Here is a 19,041-nt window from a genome sequence, read left to right on the forward strand (position 1 = left end):
TCGTTCGCATGCGCATCGACCCGCCTCAATGGGTCCTAACTTTCGAGTGCCCGTGAATTCGAGGTCGGGACCCGGTTGCGAGTTATAATTTTATAAATAAAATTACTTCCAAGGATTATATTACCATAATCACTGAAATGGCTCTTGCTCAAGTGTAGCGGAAACAAAAAAAAAAATTAAAAAAAAAAAAAGAACGGAAAAAGGGGTGCAACACGAGGACTTCCCAGGAGGTCACCCATCCTAGTACTACTCTCGCCCAAGCACGCTTAACTGCAGAGTTCTGATGGGATCCGGTGCATTAGTGCTGGTATGATCGCACCCGTTCATTCACCGTAACAATTTGATTACATGCGCGTTGCCGCCCAAAAGTAAAAAACCAGAGCATTCCGAAGCTCGTAAATTCGCAATCGAGACCCCTTATTTCGAGCCTTCTTCTTCCCAAATACTGTTTTTCACCCTATCGGTATTGTCCGATTCACAAAAGAGTCCGCCGGCTGTAAAAGCCAGGTGAACTCGCAACAAAAAAACGACGAAGTATTTAAGAAATCCGCGCAACACTTGGAAATCAATAGGCCATCCACGCCGGGCACGCTTCCGCGGGGAGTTCCGACGGGATCCGGTGCAATTTCCGCTTACACGAACGCACCGATGCACGCCTCTTTCGAACAGTTCGTTCGCATGCGCATCGACCCGCCTCAACGGGTCCTACCTTTCGAGTGCCCGTGAATTCGAGGTCGGGACCCGGTTGCGAGTTATAATTTTATAAATAAAATTACTTCCGAGGATTATATTACCATAATCACTGAAATGGCTCTTGCTCAAGTGTAGCGGAAACAAAAAAAAAAAAATAATAAAAAAAAAAAGAACGGAAAAAGGGGTGCAACACGAGGACTTCCCAGGTGGTCACCCATCCTAGTACTACTCTCGCCCAAGCACGCTTAACTGCGGGGTTCTGATGGGATCCGGTGCATTAGTGCTGGTATGATCGCACCCGTTCATTCACCGTAACAATTTGATTACATGCGCGTTGCCGCCCAAAAGTAAAAACCAGAGCATTCCGAAGCTCGTAAATTCGCAATCGAGACCCCTTATTTCGAGCCTTCTTCTTCCCAAATACTGTTTTTCACCCTATCGGTATTGTCCGATTCACAAAAGAGTCCGCCGGCTGTAAAAGCCAGGTGAACTCGCAACAAAAAAACGACGAAGTATTTAAGAAATCCGCGCAACACTTGGAAATCAATAGGCCATCCACGCCGGGCACGCTTCCGCGGGGAGTTCCGACGGGATCCGGTGCAATTTCCGCTTACACGAACGCACCGATGCACGCCTCTTTCGAACAGTTCGTTCGCATGCGCATCGACCCGCCTCAACGGGTCCTAACTTTCGAGTGCTCGTGAATTCGAGGTCGGGACCCGGTTGCGAGTTATAATTTTATAAATAAAATTACTTCCAAGGATTATATTACCATAATCACTGAAATGGCTCTTGCTCAAGTGTAGCGGAAACAAAAAAAAAATTAAAAAAAAAACAGAACGGAAAAAGGGGTGCAACACGAGGACTTCCCAGGAGGTCACCCATCCTAGTACTACTCTCGCCCAACATCGCTTAACTGCGGAGTTCTGATGGGATCCGGTGCATTAGTGCTGGTATGATCGCACCCGTTCATTCACCGTAACAATTTGATTACATGCGCGTTGCCGCCCAAAAGTAAAAAACCAGAGCATTCCGAAGCTCGTAAATTCGCAATCGAGACCCCTTATTTCGAGCCTTCTTCTTCCCAAATTCTGTTTTTCACCCTATCGGTATTGTCCGATTCACAAAAGAGTCCGCCGGCTGTAAAAGCCAGGTGAACTCGCAACAAAAAAACGACGAAATATTTAAGAAATCCGCGCCACACTTGGAAATCAATAGGCCATCCACGCCGGGCACGCTTCCGCGGGGAGTTCCGACGGGATCCGGTGCAATTTCCGCTTACACGAACGCACCGATGCACGCCTCTTTCGAACAATTCGTTCGCATGCGCATCGACCCGCCTCAACGGGTCCTACCTTTCGAGTGCCCGTGAATTCGAGGTCGGGACCCGGTTGCGAGTTATAATTTTATAAATAAAATTACTTCCAAGGATTATATTACCATAATCACTGAAATGGCTCTTGCTCAAGTGTAGCGGAAACAAAAAAAAAAATTAAAAAAAAAAAAAGAACGGAAAAAGGGGTGCAACACGAGGACTTCCCAGGTGGTCACCCATCCTAGTACTACTCTCGCCCAAGCACGCTTAACTGCGGAGTTCTGATGGGATCGGGTGCATTGGTGCTGGTATGATCGCACCCGTTCATTCACCGTAACAATTTGATTACATGCGCGTTGCCGCCCAAAAGTAAAAAACCAGAGCATTCCGAAGCTCGTAAATTCGCAATCGAGACCCCTTATTTCGAGCCTTCTTCTTCCCAAATACTGTTTTTCACCCTATCGGTATTGTCCGATTCACAAAAGAGTCCGCCGGCTGTAAAAGCCAGGTGAACTCGCAACAAAAAAACGACGAAATATTTAAGAAATCCGCGCCACACTTGGAAATCAATAGGCCATCCACGCCGGGCACGCTTCCGCGGGGAGTTCCGACGGGATCCGGTGCAATTTCCGCTTACACGAACGCACCGATGCACGCCTCTTTCGAACAATTCGTTCGCATGCGCATCGACCCGCCTCAATGGGTCCTAACTTTCGAGTGCCCGTGAATTCGAGGTCGGGACCCGGTTGCGAGTTATAATTTTATAAATAAAATTACTTCCAAGGATTATATTACCATAATCACTGAAATGGCTCTTGCTCAAGTGTAGCGGAAACAAAAAAAAAAAATTAAAAAAAAAAAAAGAACGGAAAAAGGGGTGCAACACGAGGACTTCCCAGGAGGTCACCCATCCTAGTACTACTCTCGCCCAAGCACGCTTAACTGCAGAGTTCTGATGGGATCCGGTGCATTAGTGCTGGTATGATCGCACCCGTTCATTCACCGTAACAATTTGATTACATGCGCGTTTCCGCCCAAAAGTAAAAAACCAGAGCATTCCGAAGCTCGTAAATTCGCAATCGAGACCCCTTATTTCGAGCCTTCTTCTTCCCAAATACTGTTTTTCACCCTATCGGTATTGTCCGATTCACAAAAGAGTCCGCCGGCTGTAAAAGCCAGGTGAACTCGCAACAAAAAAACGACGAAGTATTTAAGAAATCCGCGCAACACTTGGAAATCAATAGGCCATCCACGCCGGGCACGCTTCCGCGGGGAGTTCCGACGGGATCCGGTGCAATTTCCGCTTACACGAACGCACCGATGCACGCCTCTTTCGAACAGTTCGTTCGCATGCGCATCGACCCGCCTCAACGGGTCCTACCTTTCGAGTGCCCGTGAATTCGAGGTCGGGACCCGGTTGCGAGTTATAATTTTATAAATAAAATTACTTCCGAGGATTATATTACCATAATCACTGAAATGGCTCTTGCTCAAGTGTAGCGGAAACAAAAAAAAAAAAATAATAAAAAAAAAAAGAACGAAAAAAGGGGTGCAACACGAGGACTTCCCAGGTGGTCACCCATCCTAGTACTACTCTCGCCCAAGCACGCTTAACTGCGGGGTTCTGATGGGATCCGGTGCATTAGTGCTGGTATGATCGCACCCGTTCATTCACCGTAACAATTTGATTACATGCGCGTTGCCGCCCAAAAGTAAAAACCAGAGCATTCCGAAGCTCGTAAATTCGCAATCGAGACCCCTTATTTCGAGCCTTCTTCTTCCCAAATACTGTTTTTCACCCTATCGGTATTGTCCGATTCACAAAAGAGTCCGCCGGCTGTAAAAGCCAGGTGAACTCGCAACAAAAAAACGACGAAGTATTTAAGAAATCCGCGCAACACTTGGAAATCAATAGGCCATCCACGCCGGGCACGCTTCCGCGGGGAGTTCCGACGGGATCCGGTGCAATTTCCGCTTACACGAACGCACCGATGCACGCCTCTTTCGAACAGTTCGTTCGCATGCGCATCGACCCGCCTCAACGGGTCCTAACTTTCGAGTGCTCGTGAATTCGAGGTCGGGACCCGGTTGCGAGTTATAATTTTATAAATAAAATTACTTCCAAGGATTATATTACCATAATCACTGAAATGGCTCTTGCTCAAGTGTAGCGGAAACAAAAAAAAAATTAAAAAAAAAACAGAACGGAAAAAGGGGTGCAACACGAGGACTTCCCAGGAGGTCACCCATCCTAGTACTACTCTCGCCCAACATCGCTTAACTGCGGAGTTCTGATGGGATCCGGTGCATTAGTGCTGGTATGATCGCACCCGTTCATTCACCGTAACAATTTGATTACATGCGCGTTGCCGCCCAAAAGTAAAAAACCAGAGCATTCCGAAGCTCGTAAATTCGCAATCGAGACCCCTTATTTCGAGCCTTCTTCTTCCCAAATTCTGTTTTTCACCCTATCGGTATTGTCCGATTCACAAAAGAGTCCGCCGGCTGTAAAAGCCAGGTGAACTCGCAACAAAAAAACGACGAAATATTTAAGAAATCCGCGCCACACTTGGAAATCAATAGGCCATCCACGCCGGGCACGCTTCCGCGGGGAGTTCCGACGGGATCCGGTGCAATTTCCGCTTACACGAACGCACCGATGCACGCCTCTTTCGAACAATTCGTTCGCATGCGCATCGACCCGCCTCAACGGGTCCTACCTTTCGAGTGCCCGTGAATTCGAGGTCGGGACCCGGTTGCGAGTTATAATTTTATAAATAAAATTACTTCCAAGGATTATATTACCATAATCACTGAAATGGCTCTTGCTCAAGTGTAGCGGAAACAAAAAAAAAAAATAATAATAAAAAAAAAAGAACGGAAAAAGGGGTGCAACACGAGGACTTCCCAGGTGGTCACCCATCCTAGTACTACTCTCGCCCAAGCACGCTTAACTGCGGAGTTCTGATGGGATCCGGTGCATTAGTGCTGGTATGATCGCACCCGTTCATTCACCGTAACAATTTGATTACATGCGCGTTGCCGCCCAAAAGTAAAAAACCAGAGCATTCCGAAGCTCGTAAATTCGCAATCGAGACCTCTTATTTCGAGCCTTCTTCTTCCCAAATACTGTTTTTCACCCTATCGGTATTGTCCGATTCACAAAAGAATCCGCCGGCTGTAAAAGCCAGGTGAACTCGCAACAAAAAAACGACGAAATATTTAAGAAATCCGCGCCACACATGGAAATCAAGAGGCCATCCACGCCGGGCACGCTTCCGCGGGGAGTTCCGACGGGATCCGGTGCAATTTCCGCTTACACGAACGCACCGATGCACGCCTCTTTCGAATAGTTCGTTCGCATGCGCATCGACCCGCCTCAACGGGTCCTACCTTTCGAGTGCCCGTGAATTCGAGGTCGGGACCCGGTTGCGAGTTATAATTTTATAAATAAAATTACTTCCAAGGATTATATTACCATAATCACTGAAATGGCTCTTGCTCAAGTGTAGCGGAAACAAAAAAAAAATTAAAAAAAAAAAAAGAACGGAAAAAGGGGTGCAACACGAGGACTTCCCAGGTGGTCACCCATCCTAGTACTACTCTCGCCCAAGCACGCTTAACTGCGGAGTTCTGATGGGATCGGGTGCATTGGTGCTGGTATGATCGCACCCGTTCATTCACCGTAACAATTTGATTACATGCGCGTTGCCGCCCAAAAGTAAAAAACCAGAGCATTCCGAAGCTCGTAAATTCGCAACCGAGACCCCTTATTTCGAGCCTTCTTCTTCCCAAATACTGTTTTTCACCCTATCGGTATTGTCCGATTCACAAAAGAGTCCGCCGGCTGTAAAAGCCAGGTGAACTCGCAACAAAAAAACGACGAAGTATTTAAGAAATCCGCGCAACACTTGGAAATCAATAGGCCATCCACGCCGGGCACGCTTCCGCGGGGAGTTCCGACGGGATCCGGTGCAATTTCCGCTTACACGAACGCACCGATGCACGCCTCTTTCGAACAGTTCGTTCGCATGCGCATCGACCCGCCTCAACGGGTCCTAACTTTCGAGTGCTCGTGAATTCGAGGTCGGGACCCGGTTGCGAGTTATAATTTTATAAATAAAATTACTTCCGAGGATTATATTACCATAATCACTGAAATGGCTCTTGCTCAAGTGTAGCGGAAACAAAAAAAAAAAATAATAAAAAAAAAAGAACGGAAAAAGGGGTGCAACACGAGGACTTCCCAGGTGGTCACCCATCCTAGTACTACTCTCGCCCAAGCACGTTTAACTGCGGAGTTCTGATGGGATCCGGTGCATTAGTGCTGGTATGATCGCACCCGTTCATTCACCGTAACAATTTGATTACATGCGCGTTGCCGCCCAAAAGTAAAAACCAGAGCATTCCGAAGCTCGTAAATTCGCAATCGAGACCCCTTATTTCGAGCCTTCTTCTTCCCAAATACTGTTTTTCACCCTATCGGTATTGTCCGATTCACAAAAGAGTCCGCCGGCTGTAAAAGCCAGGTGAACTCGCAACAAAAAAACGACGAAGTATTTAAGAAATCCGCGCAACACTTGGAAATCAATAGGCCATCCACGCCGGGCACGCTTCCGCGGGGAGTTCCGACGGGATCCGGTGCAATTTCCGCTTACACGAACGCACCGATGCACGCCTCTATCGAACAGTTCGTTCGCATGCGCATCGACCCGCCTCATCGGGTCCTACCTTTCGAGTGCCCGTGAATTCGAGGTCGGGACCCGGTTGCGAGTTATAATTTTATAAATAAAATTACTTCCGAGGATTATATTACCATAATCACTGAAATGGCTCTTGCTCAAGTGTAGCGGAAACAAAAAAAAAATAATAAAAAAAAAAAGAACGGAAAAAGGGGTGCAACACGAGGACTTCCCAGGTGGTCACCCATCCTAGTACTACTCTCGCCCAAGCACACTTAACTGCGGGGTTCTGATGGGATCCGGTGCATTAGTGCTGGTATGATCGCACCCGTTCATTCACCGTAACAATTTGATTACATGCGCGTTGCCGCCCAAAAGTAAAAAACCAGAGCATTCCGAAGCTCGTAAATTCGCAACCGAGACCCCTTATTTCGAGCCTTCTTCTTCCCAAATACTGTTTTTCACCCTATCGGTATTGTCCGATTCACAAAAGAGTCCGCCGGCTGTAAAAGCCAGGTGAACTCGCAACAAAAAAACGACGAAGTATTTAAGAAATCCGCGCAACACTTGGAAATCAAGAGGCCATCCACGCCGGGCACGCTTCCGCGGGGAGTTCCGACGGGATCCGGTACAATTTCCGCTTACACGAACGCACCGATGCACGCCTCTTTCGAACAGTTCGTTCGCATGCGCATCGACCCGCCTCAACGGGTCCTACCTTTCGAGTGCCCGTGAATTCGAGGTCGGGACCCGGTTGCGAGTTATAATTTTATAAATAAAATTACTTCCGAGGATTATATTACCATAATCACTGAAATGGCTCTTGCTCAAGTGTAGCGGAAACAAAAAAAAAAAATAATAAAAAAAAAAAGAACGGAAAAAGGGGTGCAACACGAGGACTTCCCAGGTGGTCACCCATCCTAGTACTACTCTCGCCCAAGCACGCTTAACTGCGGGGTTCTGATGGGATCCGGTGCATTAGTGCTGGTATGATCGCACCCGTTCATTCACCGTAACAATTTGATTACATGCGCGTTGCCGCCCAAAAGTAAAAAACCAGAGCATTCCGAAGCTCGTAAATTCGCAACCGAGACCCCTTATTTCGAGCCTTCTTCTTCCCAAATACTGTTTTTCACCCTATCGGTATTGTCCGATTCACAAAAGAGTCCGCCGGCTGTAAAAGCCAGGTGAACTCGCAACAAAAAAACGACGAAGTATTTAAGAAATCCGCGCAACACTTGGAAATCAAGAGGCCATCCACGCCGGGCACGCTTCCGCGGGGAGTTCCGACGGGATCCGGTGCAATTTCCGGTTACACGAACGCACCGATGCACACCTCTTTCGAACAGTTCGTTCGCATGCGCATCGACCCGCCTCAACGGGTCCTACCTTTCGAGTGCCCGTGAATTCGAGGTCGGGACCCGGTTGCGAGTTATAATTTTATAAATAAAATTACTTCCGAGGATTATATTACCATAATCACTGAAATGGCTCTTGCTCAAGTGTAGCGGAAACAAAAAAAAAAATAATAATAAAAAAAAAAGAACGGAAAAAGGGGTGCAACACGAGGACTTCCCAGGTGGTCACCCATCCTAGTACTACTCTCGCCCAAGCACGTTTAACTGCGGAGTTCTGATGGGATCCGGTGCATTAGTGCTGGTATGATCGCACCCGTTCATTCACCGTAACAATTTGATTACATGCGCGTTGCCGCCCAAAAGTAAAAACCAGAGCATTCCGAAGCTCGTAAATTCGCAATCGAGACCCCTTATTTCGAGCCTTCTTCTTCCCAAATACTGTTTTTCACCCTATCGGTATTGTCCGATTCACAAAAGAGTCCGCCGGCTGTAAAAGCCAGGTGAACTCGCAACAAAAAAACGACGAAGTATTTAAGAAATCCGCGCAACACTTGGAAATCAATAGGCCATCCACGCCGGGCACGCTTCCGCGGGGAGTTCCGACGGGATCCGGTGCAATTTCCGCTTACACGAACGCACCGACGCACGCCTCTTTCGAACAGTTCGTTCGCATGCGAATCGACCCGCCTCAACGGGTCCTACCTTTCGAGTGCCCGTGAATTCGAGGTCGGGACCCGGTTGCGAGTTATAATTTTATAAATAAAATTACTTCCGAGGATTATATTACCATAATCACTGAAATGGCTCTTGCTCAAGTGTAGCGGAAACAAAAAAAAATAATAATAAAAAAAAAAGAACGGAAAAAGGGGTGCAACACGAGGACTTCCCAGGTGGTCACCCATCCTAGTACTACTCTCGCCCAAGCACGCTTAACTGCGGGGTTCTGATGGGATCCGGTGCATTAGTGCTGGTATGATCGCACCCGTTCATTCACCGTAACAATTTGATTACATGCGCGTTGCCGCCCAAAAGTAAAAAACCAGAGCATTCCGAAGCTCGTAAATTCGCAACCGAGACCCCTTATTTCGAGCCTTCTTCTTCCCAAATACTGTTTTTCACCCTATCGGTATTGTCCGATTCACAAAAGAGTCCGCCGGCTGTAAAAGCCAGGTGAACTCGCAACAAAAAAACGACGAAGTATTTAAGAAATCCGCGCAACACTTGGAAATCAAGAGGCCATCCACGCCGGGCACGCTTCCGCGGGGAGTTCCGACGGGATCCGGTGCAATTTCCGCTTACACGAACGCACCGATGCACGCCTCTTTCGAACAGTTCGTTCGCATGCGCATCGACCCGCCTCAACGGGTCCTACCTTTCGAGTGCCCGTGAATTCGAGGTCGGGACCCGGTTGCAAGTTATAATTTTATAAATAAAATTACTTCCGAGGATTATATTACCATAATCACTGAAATGGCTCTTGCTCAAGTGTAGCGGAAACAAAAAAAAAAAATAATAAAAAAAAAAAGAACGGAAAAAGGGGTGCAACACGAGGACTTCCCAGGTGGTCACCCATCCTAGTACTACTCTCGCCCAAGCACGCTTAACTGCGGGGTTCTGATGGGATCCGGTGCATTAGTGCTGGTATGATCGCACCCGTTCATTCACCGTAACAATTTGATTACATGCGCGTTGCCGCCCAAAAGTAAAAACCAGAGCATTCCGAAGCTCGTAAATTCGCAATCGAGACCCCTTATTTCGAGCCTTCTTCTTCCCAAATACTGTTTTTCACCCTATCGGTATTGTCCGATTCACAAAAGAGTCCGCCGGCTGTGAAAGCCAGGTGAACTCGCAACAAAAAAACGACGAAGTATTTAAGAAATCCGCGCAACACTTGGAAATCAATAGGCCATCCACGCCGGGCACGCTTCCGCGGGGAGTTCCGACGGGATCCGGTGCAATTTCCGCTTACACGAACGCACCGATGCACGCCTCTTTCGAACAGTTCGTTCGCATGCGCATCGACCCGCCTCAACGGGTCCTAACTTTCGAGTGCTCGTGAATTCGAGGTCGGGACCCGGTTGCGAGTTATAATTTTATAAATAAAATTACTTCCGAGGATTATATTACCATAATCACTGAAATGGCTCTTGCTCAAGTGTAGCGGAAACAAAAAAAAAAAAAATAATAAAAAAAAAAGAACGGAAAAAGGGGTGCAACACGAGGACTTCCCAGGTGGTCACCCATCCTAGTACTACTCTCGCCCAAGCACGTTTAACTGCGGAGTTCTGATGGGATCCGGTGCATTAGTGCTGGTATGATCGCACCCGTTCATTCACCGTAACAATTTGATTACATGCGCGTTGCCGCCCAAAAGTAAAAACCAGAGCATTCCGAAGCTCGTAAATTCGCAATCGAGACCCCTTATTTCGAGCCTTCTTCTTCCCAAATACTGTTTTTCACCCTATCGGTATTGTCCGATTCACAAAAGAGTCCGCCGGCTGTAAAAGCCAGGTGAACTCGCAACAAAAAAACGACGAAGTATTTAAGAAATCCGCGCAACACTTGGAAATCAATAGGCCATCCACGCCGGGCACGCTTCCGCGGGGAGTTCCGACGGGATCCGGTGCAATTTCCGCTTACACGAACGCACCGATGCACGCCTCTATCGAACAGTTCGTTCGCATGCGCATCGACCCGCCTCAACGGGTCCTACCTTTCGAGTGCCCGTGAATTCGAGGTCGGGACCCGGTTGCGAGTTATAATTTTATAAATAAAATTACTTCCGAGGATTATATTACCATAATCACTGAAATGGCTCTTGCTCAAGTGTAGCGGAAACAAAAAAAAAAAATAATAAAAAAAAAAAGAACGGAAAAAGGGGTGCAACACGAGGACTTCCCAGGTGGTCACCTATCCTAGTACTACTCTCGCCCAAGCACGCTTAACTGCGGGGTTCTGATGGGATCCGGTGCATTAGTGCTGGTATGATCGCACCCGTTCATTCACCGTAACAATTTGATTACATGCGCGTTGCCGCCCAAAAGTAAAAAACCAGAGCATTCCGAAGCTCGTAAATTCGCAACCGAGACCCCTTATTTCGAGCCTTCTTCTTCCCAAATACTGTTTTTCACCCTATCGGTATTGTCCGATTCACAAAAGAGTCCGCCGGCTGTAAAAGCCAGGTGAACTCGCAACAAAAAAACGACGAAGTATTTAAGAAATCCGCGCAACACTTGGAAATCAAGAGGCCATCCACGCCGGGCACGCTTCCGCGGGGAGTTCCGACGGGATCCGGTACAATTTCCGCTTACACGAACGCACCGATGCACGCCTCTTTCGAACAGTTCGTTCGCATGCGCATCGACCCGCCTCAACGGGTCCTACCTTTCGAGTGCCCGTGAATTCGAGGTCGGGACCCGGTTGCGAGTTATAATTTTATAAATAAAATTACTTCCGAGGATTATATTACCATAATCACTGAAATGGCTCTTGCTCAAGTGTAGCGGAAACAAAAAAAAAAAATAATAAAAAAAAAAAGAACGGAAAAAGGGGTGCAACACGAGGACTTCCCAGGTGGTCACCCATCCTAGTACTACTCTCGCCCAAGCACGCTTAACTGCGGGGTTCTGATGGGATCCGGTGCATTAGTGCTGGTATGATCGCACCCGTTCATTCACCGTAACAATTTGATTACATGCGCGTTGCCGCCCAAAAGTAAAAAACCAGAGCATTCCGAAGCTCGTAAATTCGCAACCGAGACCCCTTATTTCGAGCCTTCTTCTTCCCAAATACTGTTTTTCACCCTATCGGTATTGTCCGATTCACAAAAGAGTCCGCCGGCTGTAAAAGCCAGGTGAACTCGCAACAAAAAAACGACGAAGTATTTAAGAAATCCGCGCAACACTTGGAAATCAAGAGGCCATCCACGCCGGGCACGCTTCCGCGGGGAGTTCCGACGGGATCCGGTGCAATTTCCGCTTACACGAACGCACCGATGCACACCTCTTTCGAACAGTTCGTTCGCATGCGCATCGACCCGCCTCAACGGGTCCTACCTTTCGAGTGCCCGTGAATTCGAGGTCGGGACCCGGTTGCGAGTTATAATTTTATAAATAAAATTACTTCCGAGGATTATATTACCATAATCACTGAAATGGCTCTTGCTCAAGTGTAGCGGAAACCAAAAAAAAAAAAAATAATAAAAAAAAAAGAACGGAAAAAGAGGTGCAACACGAGGACTTCCCAGGTGGTCACCCATCCTAGTACTACTCTCGCCCAAGCACGTTTAACTGCGGAGTTCTGATGGGATCCGGTGCATTAGTGCTGGTATGATCGCACCCGTTCATTCACCGTAACAATTTGATTACATGCGCGTTGCCGCCCAAAAGTAAAAACCAGAGCATTCCGAAGCTCGTAAATTCGCAATCGAGACCCCTTATTTCGAGCCTTCTTCTTCCCAAATACTGTTTTTCACCCTATCGGTATTGTCCGATTCACAAAAGAGTCCGCCGGCTGTAAAAGCCAGGTGAACTCGCAACAAAAAAACGACGAAGTATTTAAGAAATCCGCGCAACACTTGGAAATCAAGAGGCCATCCACGCCGGGCACGCTTCCGCGGGGAGTTCCGACGGGATCCGGTGCAATTTCCGCTTACACGAACGCACCGATGCACGCCTCTTTCGAACAGTTCGTTCGCATGCGCATCGACCCGCCTCAACGGGTCCTACCTTTCGAGTGCCCGTGAATTCGAGGTCGGGACCCGGTTGCGAGTTATAATTTTATAAATAAAATTACTTCCGAGGATTATATTACCATAATCACTGAAATGGCTCTTGCTCAAGTGTAGCGGAAACAAAAAAAAAAAATAATAAAAAAAAAAAGAACGGAAAAAGGGGTGCAACACGAGGACTTCCCAGGTGGTCACCCATCCTAGTACTACTCTCGCCCAAGCACGCTTAACTGCGGGGTTCTGATGGGATCCGGTGCATTAGTGCTGGTATGATCGCACCCGTTCATTCACCGTAACAATTTGATTACATGCGCGTTGCCGCCCAAAAGTAAAAAACCAGAGCATTCCGAAGCTCGTAAATTCGCAACCGAGACCCCTTATTTCGAGCCTTCTTCTTCCCAAATACTGTTTTTCACCCTATCGGTATTGTCCGATTCACAAAAGAGTCCGCCGGCTGTAAAAGCCAGGTGAACTCGCAACAAAAAAACGACGAAGTATTTAAGAAATCCGCGCAACACTTGGAAATCAAGAGGCCATCCACGCCGGGCACGCTTCCGCGGGGAGTTCCGACGGGATCCGGTGCAATTTCCGCTTACACGAACGCACCGATGCACGCCTCTTTCGAACAGTTCGTTCGCATGCGCATCGACCCGCCTCAACGGGTCCTACCTTTCGAGTGCCCGTGAATTCAAGGTCGGGACCCGGTTGCGAGTTATAATTTTATAAATAAAATTACTTCCGAGGATTATATTACCATAATCACTGAAATGGCTCTTGCTCAAGTGTAGCGGAAACAAAAAAAAAAAATAATAAAAAAAAAAAGAACGGAAAAAGGGGTGCAACACGAGGACTTCCCAGGTGGTCACCCATCCTAGTACTACTCTCGCCCAAGCACGCTTAACTGCGGGGTTCTGATGGGATCCGGTGCATTAGTGCTGGTATGATCGCACCCGTTCATTCACTGTAACAATTTGATTACATGCGCGTTGCCGCCCAAAAGTAAAAAACCAGAGCATTCCGAAGCTCGTAAATTCGCAACCGAGACCCCTTATTTCGAGCCTTCTTCTTCCCAAATACTGTTTTTCACCCTATCGGTATTGTCCGATTCACAAAAGAGTCCGCCGGCTGTAAAAGCCAGGTGAACTCGCAACAAAAAAACGACGAAGTATTTAAGAAATCCGCGCAACACTTGGAAATCAAGAGGCCATCCACGCCGGGCACGCTTCCGCGGGGAGTTCCGACGGGATCCGGTGCAATTTCCGCTTACACGAACGCACCGATGCACGCCTCTTTCGAACAGTTCGTTCGCATGCGCATCGACCCGCCTCAACGGGTCCTACCTTTCGAGTGCCCGTGAATTCGAGGTCGGGACCCGGTTGCGAGTTATAATTTTATAAATAAAATTACTTCCGAGGATTATATTACCATAATCACTGAAATGGCTCTTGCTCAAGTGTAGCGGAAACAAAAAAAAAAAAAATAATAAAAAAAAAAGAACGGAAAAAGGGGTGCAACACGAGGACTTCCCAGGTGGTCACCCATCCTAGTACTACTCTCGCCCAAGCACGTTTAACTGCGGAGTTCTGATGGGATCCGGTGCATTAGTGCTGGTATGATCGCACCCGTTCATTCACCGTAACAATTTGATTACATGCGCGTTGCCGCCCAAAAGTAAAAACCAGAGCATTCCGAAGCTCGTAAATTCGCAATCGAGACCCCTTATTTCGAGCCTTCTTCTTCCCAAATACTGTTTTTCACCCTATCGGTATTGTCCGATTCACAAAAGAGTCCGCCGGCTGTAAAAGCCAGGTGAACTCGCAACAAAAAAACGACGAAGTATTTAAGAAATCCGCGCAACACTTGGAAATCAATAGGCCATCCACGCCGGGCACGCTTCCGCGGGGAGTTCCGACGGGATCCGGTGCAATTTCCGCTTACACGAACGCACCGATGCACGCCTCTTTCGAACAGTTCGTTCGCATGCGCATCGACCCGCCTCAACGGGTCCTACCTTTCGAGTGCCCGTGAATTCGAGGTCGGGACCCGGTTGCGAGTTATAATTTTATAAATAAAATTACTTCCGAGGATTATATTACCATAATCACTGAAATGGCTCTTGCTCAAGTGTAGCGGAAACAAAAAAAAAAATAATAAAAAAAAAAAGAACGGAAAAAGGGGTGCAACACGAGGACTTCCCAGGTGGTCACCCATCCTAGTACTACTCTCGCCCAAGCACGCTTAACTGCGGGGTTCTGATGGGATCCGGTGCATTAGTACTGGTATGATCGCACCCGTTCATTCACCGTAACAATTTGATTACATGCGCGTTGCCGCCCAAAAGTAAAAAACCAGAGCATTCCGAAGCTCGTAAATTCGCAACCGAGACCCCTTATTTCGAGCCTTCTTCTTCCCAAATACTGTTTTTCACCCTATCGGTATTGTCCGATTCACAAAAGAGTCCGCCGGCTGTAAAAGCCAGGTGAACTCGCAACAAAAAAACGACGAAGTATTTAAGAAATCCGCGCAACACTTGGAAATCAAGAGGCCATCCACGCCGGGCACGCTTCCGCGGGGAGTTCCGACGGGATCCGGTGCAATTTCCGCTTATACGAACGCACCGATGCACGCCTCTTTCGAACAGTTCGTTCGCATGCGCATCGACCCGCCTCAACGGGTCCTAACTTTCGAGTGCTCGTGAATTCGAGGTCGGGACCCGGTTGCGAGTTATAATTTTATAAATAAAATTACTTCCAAGGATTATATTACCATAATCACTGAAATGGCTCTTGCTCAAGTGTAGCGGAAACAAAAAAAAAATTAAAAAAAAAAAAGAACGGAAAAAGGGGTGCAACACGAGGACTTCCCAGGAGGTCACCCATCCTAGTGCTACTCTCGCCCAACATCGCCCAAGATCCGGTGCATTAGTGCTGGTATGATCGCACCCGTTCATTCACCGTAACAATTTGATTACATGCGCGTTGCCGCCCAAAAGTAAAAAACCAGAGCATTCCGAAGCTCGTAAATTCGCAATCGAGACCCCTTATTTCGAGCCTTCTTCTTCCCAAATACTGTTTTTCACCCTATCGGTATTGTCCGATTCACAAAAGAGTCCGCCGGCTGTAAAAGCCAGGTGAACTCGCAACAAAAAAACGACGAAGTATTTAAGAAATCCGCGCCACACTTGGAAATCAATAGGCCATCCACGCCGGGCACGCTTCCGCGGGGCGTTCCGACGGGATCCGGTGCAATTTCCGCTTACACGAACGCACCGATGCACGCCTCTTTCGAACATTTCGTTCGCATGCGCATCGACCCGCCTCAACGGGTCCTACCTTTCGAGTGCCCGTGAATTCGAGGTCGGGACCCGGTTGCGAGTTATAATTTTATAAATAAAATTACTTCCAAGGATTATATTACCATAATCACTGAAATGGCTCTTGCTCAAGTGTAGCGGAAACAAAAAAAAAAATAATAATAAAAAAAAAAGAACGGAAAAAGGGGTGCAACACGAGGACTTCCCAGGTGGTCACCCATCCTAGTACTACTCTCGCCCAAGCACGCTTAACTGCGGAGTTCTGATGGGATCCGGTGCATTAGTGCTGGTATGATCGCACCCGTTCATTCACCGTAACAATTTGATTACATGCGCGTTGCCGCCCAAAAGTAAAAAACCAGAGCATTCCGAAGCTCGTAAATTCGCAATCGAGACCCCTTATTTCGAGCCTTCTTCTTCCCAAATACTGTTTTTCACCCTATCGGTATTGTCCGATTCACAAAAGAATCCGCCGGCTGTAAAAGCCAGGTGAACTCGCAACAAAAAAACGACGAAATATTTAAGAAATCCGCGCCACACTTGGAAATCAAGAGGCCATCCACGCCGGGCACGCTTCCGCGGGGAGTTCCGACGGGATCCGGTGCAATTTCCGCTTACACGAACGCACCGATGCACGCCTCTTTCGAATAGTTCGTTCGCATGCGCATCGACCCGCCTCAACGGGTCGTACCTTTCGAGTGCCCGTGAATTCGAGGTCGGGACCCGGTTGCGAGTTATAATTTTATAAATAAAATTACTTCCAAGGATTATATTACCATAATCACTGAAATGGCTCTTGCTCAAGTGTAGCGGAAACAAAAAAAAAATTAAAAAAAAAAAAAGAACGGAAAAAGGGGTGCAACACGAGGACTTCCCAGGTGGTCACCCATCCTAGTACTACTCTCGCCCAAGCACGCTTAACTGCGGAGTTCTGATGGGATCCGGTGCATTAGTGCTGGTATGATCGCACCCGTTCATTCACCGTAACAATTTGATTACATGCGCGTTGCCGCCCAAAAGTAAAAAACCAGAGCATTCCGAAGCTCGTAAATTCGCAATCGAGACCCCTTATTTCGAGCCTTCTTCTTCCCAAATACTGTTTTTCACCCTATCGGTATTGTCCGATTCACAAAAGAGTCCGCCGGCTGTAAAAGCCAGGTGAACTCGCAACAAAAAAACGACGAAGTATTTAAGAAATCCGTGCAACACTTGGAAATCAATAGGCCATCCACGCCGGGCACGCTTCCGCGGGGAGTTCCGACGGGATCCGGTGCAATTTCCGCTTACACGAACGCACCGATGCACGCCTCTTTCGAACAATTCGTTCGCATGCGCATCGACCCGCCTCAACGGGTCGTACCTTTCGAGTGCCCGTGAATTCGAGGTCGGGACCCGGTTGCGAGTTATAATTTTATAAATAAAATTACTTCCGAGGATTATATTACCATAATCACTGAAATGGCTCTTGCTCAAGTGTAGCGGAAACAAAAAAAAAAATTAAAAAAAAAAAAAGAACGGAAAAAGGGGTGCAACACGAGGACTTCCCAGGTGGTCACCCATCCTAGTACTACTCTCGCCCAAGCACGCTTAGCTGCGGAGTTCTGATGGGATCCGGTGCATTAGTGCTGGTATGATCGCACCCGTTCATTCACCGTAACAATTTGATTACATGCGCGTTGCCGCCCAAAAGTAAAAACCAGAGCATTCCGAAGCTCGTAAATTCGCAATCGAGACCCCTTATTTCGAGCCTTCTTCTTCCCAAATACTGTTTTTCACCCTATCGGTATTGTTCGATTCACAAAAGAGTCCGCCCGCTGCAAAAGCCAGGTGAACTCGCAACAAAAAAACGACGAAGTATTTAAGAAATCCGCGCAACACTTGGAAATCAATAGGCCATCCACGCCGGGCACGCTTCCGCGGGGAGTTCCGACGGGATCCGGTGCAATTTCCGCTTACACGAACGCACCGATGCACGCCTCTTTCGAACAGTTCGTTCGCATGCGCATCGACCCGCCTCAACGGGTCCTACCTTTCGAGTGCCCGTGAATTCGAGGTCGGGACCCGGTTGCGAGTTATAATTTTATAAATAAAATTATTTCCGAGGATTATATTACCATAATCACTGAAATGGCTCTTGCTCAAGTGTAGCGGAAACAAAAAAAAAAAAATAATAAAAAAAAAAAGAACGGAAAAAGGGGTGCAACACGAGGACTTCCCAGGTGGTCACCCATCCTAGTACTACTCTCGCCCAAGCACGCTTAACTGCGGGGTTCTGATGGGATCCGGTGCATTAGTGCTGGTATGATCGCACCCGTTCATTCACCGTAACAATTTGATTACATGCGCGTTGCCGCCCAAAAGTAAAAACCAGAGCATTCCGAAGCTCGTAAATTCGCAATCGAGACCCCTTATTTCGAGCCTTCTTCTTCCCAAATACTGTTTTTCACCCTATCGGTATTGTCCGATTCACAAAAGAGTCCGCCGGCTGTAAAAGCCAGGTGAACTCGCAACAAAAAAACGACGAAGTATTTAAGAAATCCGCGCAACACTTGGAAATCAATAGGCCATCCACGCCGGGCACGCTTCCGCGGGGAGTTCCGACGGGATCCGGTGCAATTTCCGCTTACACGAACGCACCGATGCACGCCTCTTTCGAACAATTCGTTCGCATGCGCATCGACCCGCCTCAACGGGTCGTACCTTTCGAGTGCCCGTGAATTCGAGGTCGGGACCCGGTTGCGAGTTATAATTTTATAAATAAAATTACTTCCGAGGATTATATTACCATAATCACTGAAATGGCTCTTGCTCAAGTGTAGCGGAAACAAAAAAAAAAAATTAAAAAAAAAAAAAGAACGGAAAAAGGGGTGCAACACGAGGACTTCCCAGGTGGTCACCCATCCTAGTACTACTCTCGCCCAAGCACGCTTAGCTGCGGAGTTCTGATGGGA

General features: G+C 47.6%; 28 non-coding genes across 28 annotated transcripts in view; all 28 read right to left on the reverse strand.

The window, feature by feature from the left end:
- Positions 1–202: 202 nt before the first annotated feature.
- On the reverse strand, positions 203–321 carry LOC130811770 (5S ribosomal RNA). The gene has a single exon (XR_009041393.1). It is a non-coding gene; the product is annotated as a 5S ribosomal RNA (ribosomal RNA).
- Positions 322–874: 553 nt separating this feature from the next.
- LOC130811790 (5S ribosomal RNA) lies at positions 875–993 on the reverse strand. Its single transcript, XR_009041412.1, has one exon. It is a non-coding gene; the product is annotated as a 5S ribosomal RNA (ribosomal RNA).
- Positions 994–1,541: 548 nt separating this feature from the next.
- LOC130811900 (5S ribosomal RNA) lies at positions 1,542–1,660 on the reverse strand. The gene has a single exon (XR_009041516.1). It is a non-coding gene; the product is annotated as a 5S ribosomal RNA (ribosomal RNA).
- Positions 1,661–2,211: 551 nt separating this feature from the next.
- On the reverse strand, positions 2,212–2,330 carry LOC130811868 (5S ribosomal RNA). The gene has a single exon (XR_009041487.1). It is a non-coding gene; the product is annotated as a 5S ribosomal RNA (ribosomal RNA).
- Positions 2,331–2,882: 552 nt separating this feature from the next.
- LOC130811771 (5S ribosomal RNA) lies at positions 2,883–3,001 on the reverse strand. The gene has a single exon (XR_009041394.1). It is a non-coding gene; the product is annotated as a 5S ribosomal RNA (ribosomal RNA).
- A 553-nt stretch (positions 3,002–3,554) lies between these two features.
- On the reverse strand, positions 3,555–3,673 carry LOC130811791 (5S ribosomal RNA). Its single transcript, XR_009041413.1, has one exon. It is a non-coding gene; the product is annotated as a 5S ribosomal RNA (ribosomal RNA).
- A 548-nt stretch (positions 3,674–4,221) lies between these two features.
- On the reverse strand, positions 4,222–4,340 carry LOC130811902 (5S ribosomal RNA). Its single transcript, XR_009041518.1, has one exon. It is a non-coding gene; the product is annotated as a 5S ribosomal RNA (ribosomal RNA).
- A 554-nt stretch (positions 4,341–4,894) lies between these two features.
- On the reverse strand, positions 4,895–5,013 carry LOC130811702 (5S ribosomal RNA). The gene has a single exon (XR_009041331.1). It is a non-coding gene; the product is annotated as a 5S ribosomal RNA (ribosomal RNA).
- Positions 5,014–5,563: 550 nt separating this feature from the next.
- LOC130811869 (5S ribosomal RNA) lies at positions 5,564–5,682 on the reverse strand. Its single transcript, XR_009041488.1, has one exon. It is a non-coding gene; the product is annotated as a 5S ribosomal RNA (ribosomal RNA).
- Positions 5,683–6,233: 551 nt separating this feature from the next.
- Positions 6,234–6,352, reverse strand: LOC130811736 (5S ribosomal RNA). Its single transcript, XR_009041361.1, has one exon. It is a non-coding gene; the product is annotated as a 5S ribosomal RNA (ribosomal RNA).
- A 549-nt stretch (positions 6,353–6,901) lies between these two features.
- Positions 6,902–7,020, reverse strand: LOC130811857 (5S ribosomal RNA). The gene has a single exon (XR_009041477.1). It is a non-coding gene; the product is annotated as a 5S ribosomal RNA (ribosomal RNA).
- Positions 7,021–7,572: 552 nt separating this feature from the next.
- LOC130811792 (5S ribosomal RNA) lies at positions 7,573–7,691 on the reverse strand. Its single transcript, XR_009041414.1, has one exon. It is a non-coding gene; the product is annotated as a 5S ribosomal RNA (ribosomal RNA).
- Positions 7,692–8,244: 553 nt separating this feature from the next.
- Positions 8,245–8,363, reverse strand: LOC130811738 (5S ribosomal RNA). The gene has a single exon (XR_009041363.1). It is a non-coding gene; the product is annotated as a 5S ribosomal RNA (ribosomal RNA).
- Positions 8,364–8,913: 550 nt separating this feature from the next.
- Positions 8,914–9,032, reverse strand: LOC130811793 (5S ribosomal RNA). The gene has a single exon (XR_009041415.1). It is a non-coding gene; the product is annotated as a 5S ribosomal RNA (ribosomal RNA).
- Positions 9,033–9,584: 552 nt separating this feature from the next.
- On the reverse strand, positions 9,585–9,703 carry LOC130811794 (5S ribosomal RNA). Its single transcript, XR_009041416.1, has one exon. It is a non-coding gene; the product is annotated as a 5S ribosomal RNA (ribosomal RNA).
- Positions 9,704–10,255: 552 nt separating this feature from the next.
- Positions 10,256–10,374, reverse strand: LOC130811739 (5S ribosomal RNA). Its single transcript, XR_009041364.1, has one exon. It is a non-coding gene; the product is annotated as a 5S ribosomal RNA (ribosomal RNA).
- Positions 10,375–10,925: 551 nt separating this feature from the next.
- LOC130811871 (5S ribosomal RNA) lies at positions 10,926–11,044 on the reverse strand. The gene has a single exon (XR_009041490.1). It is a non-coding gene; the product is annotated as a 5S ribosomal RNA (ribosomal RNA).
- Positions 11,045–11,596: 552 nt separating this feature from the next.
- LOC130811795 (5S ribosomal RNA) lies at positions 11,597–11,715 on the reverse strand. The gene has a single exon (XR_009041417.1). It is a non-coding gene; the product is annotated as a 5S ribosomal RNA (ribosomal RNA).
- A 554-nt stretch (positions 11,716–12,269) lies between these two features.
- On the reverse strand, positions 12,270–12,388 carry LOC130811780 (5S ribosomal RNA). Its single transcript, XR_009041403.1, has one exon. It is a non-coding gene; the product is annotated as a 5S ribosomal RNA (ribosomal RNA).
- A 551-nt stretch (positions 12,389–12,939) lies between these two features.
- On the reverse strand, positions 12,940–13,058 carry LOC130811797 (5S ribosomal RNA). Its single transcript, XR_009041419.1, has one exon. It is a non-coding gene; the product is annotated as a 5S ribosomal RNA (ribosomal RNA).
- Positions 13,059–13,610: 552 nt separating this feature from the next.
- LOC130811798 (5S ribosomal RNA) lies at positions 13,611–13,729 on the reverse strand. The gene has a single exon (XR_009041420.1). It is a non-coding gene; the product is annotated as a 5S ribosomal RNA (ribosomal RNA).
- Positions 13,730–14,282: 553 nt separating this feature from the next.
- LOC130811740 (5S ribosomal RNA) lies at positions 14,283–14,401 on the reverse strand. Its single transcript, XR_009041365.1, has one exon. It is a non-coding gene; the product is annotated as a 5S ribosomal RNA (ribosomal RNA).
- A 550-nt stretch (positions 14,402–14,951) lies between these two features.
- On the reverse strand, positions 14,952–15,070 carry LOC130811858 (5S ribosomal RNA). Its single transcript, XR_009041478.1, has one exon. It is a non-coding gene; the product is annotated as a 5S ribosomal RNA (ribosomal RNA).
- A 1,204-nt stretch (positions 15,071–16,274) lies between these two features.
- Positions 16,275–16,393, reverse strand: LOC130811703 (5S ribosomal RNA). The gene has a single exon (XR_009041332.1). It is a non-coding gene; the product is annotated as a 5S ribosomal RNA (ribosomal RNA).
- A 550-nt stretch (positions 16,394–16,943) lies between these two features.
- Positions 16,944–17,062, reverse strand: LOC130811704 (5S ribosomal RNA). The gene has a single exon (XR_009041333.1). It is a non-coding gene; the product is annotated as a 5S ribosomal RNA (ribosomal RNA).
- A 551-nt stretch (positions 17,063–17,613) lies between these two features.
- Positions 17,614–17,732, reverse strand: LOC130811723 (5S ribosomal RNA). Its single transcript, XR_009041349.1, has one exon. It is a non-coding gene; the product is annotated as a 5S ribosomal RNA (ribosomal RNA).
- Positions 17,733–18,284: 552 nt separating this feature from the next.
- Positions 18,285–18,403, reverse strand: LOC130811799 (5S ribosomal RNA). The gene has a single exon (XR_009041421.1). It is a non-coding gene; the product is annotated as a 5S ribosomal RNA (ribosomal RNA).
- A 551-nt stretch (positions 18,404–18,954) lies between these two features.
- Positions 18,955–19,041, reverse strand: part of LOC130811724 (5S ribosomal RNA) — a 119-nt gene continuing 32 nt past the window's right edge. Inside the window, exon 1 of the ribosomal RNA XR_009041350.1 lies at positions 18,955–19,041. This exon is cut by the window's right edge and continues 32 nt beyond it. This is a non-coding gene — a ribosomal RNA (5S ribosomal RNA).

This window comes from Amaranthus tricolor, chromosome 4 (assembly GCF_026212465.1).
Source record: "Amaranthus tricolor cultivar Red isolate AtriRed21 chromosome 4, ASM2621246v1, whole genome shotgun sequence".
Taxonomy (NCBI): Eukaryota; Viridiplantae; Streptophyta; class Magnoliopsida; order Caryophyllales; family Amaranthaceae; genus Amaranthus; species Amaranthus tricolor.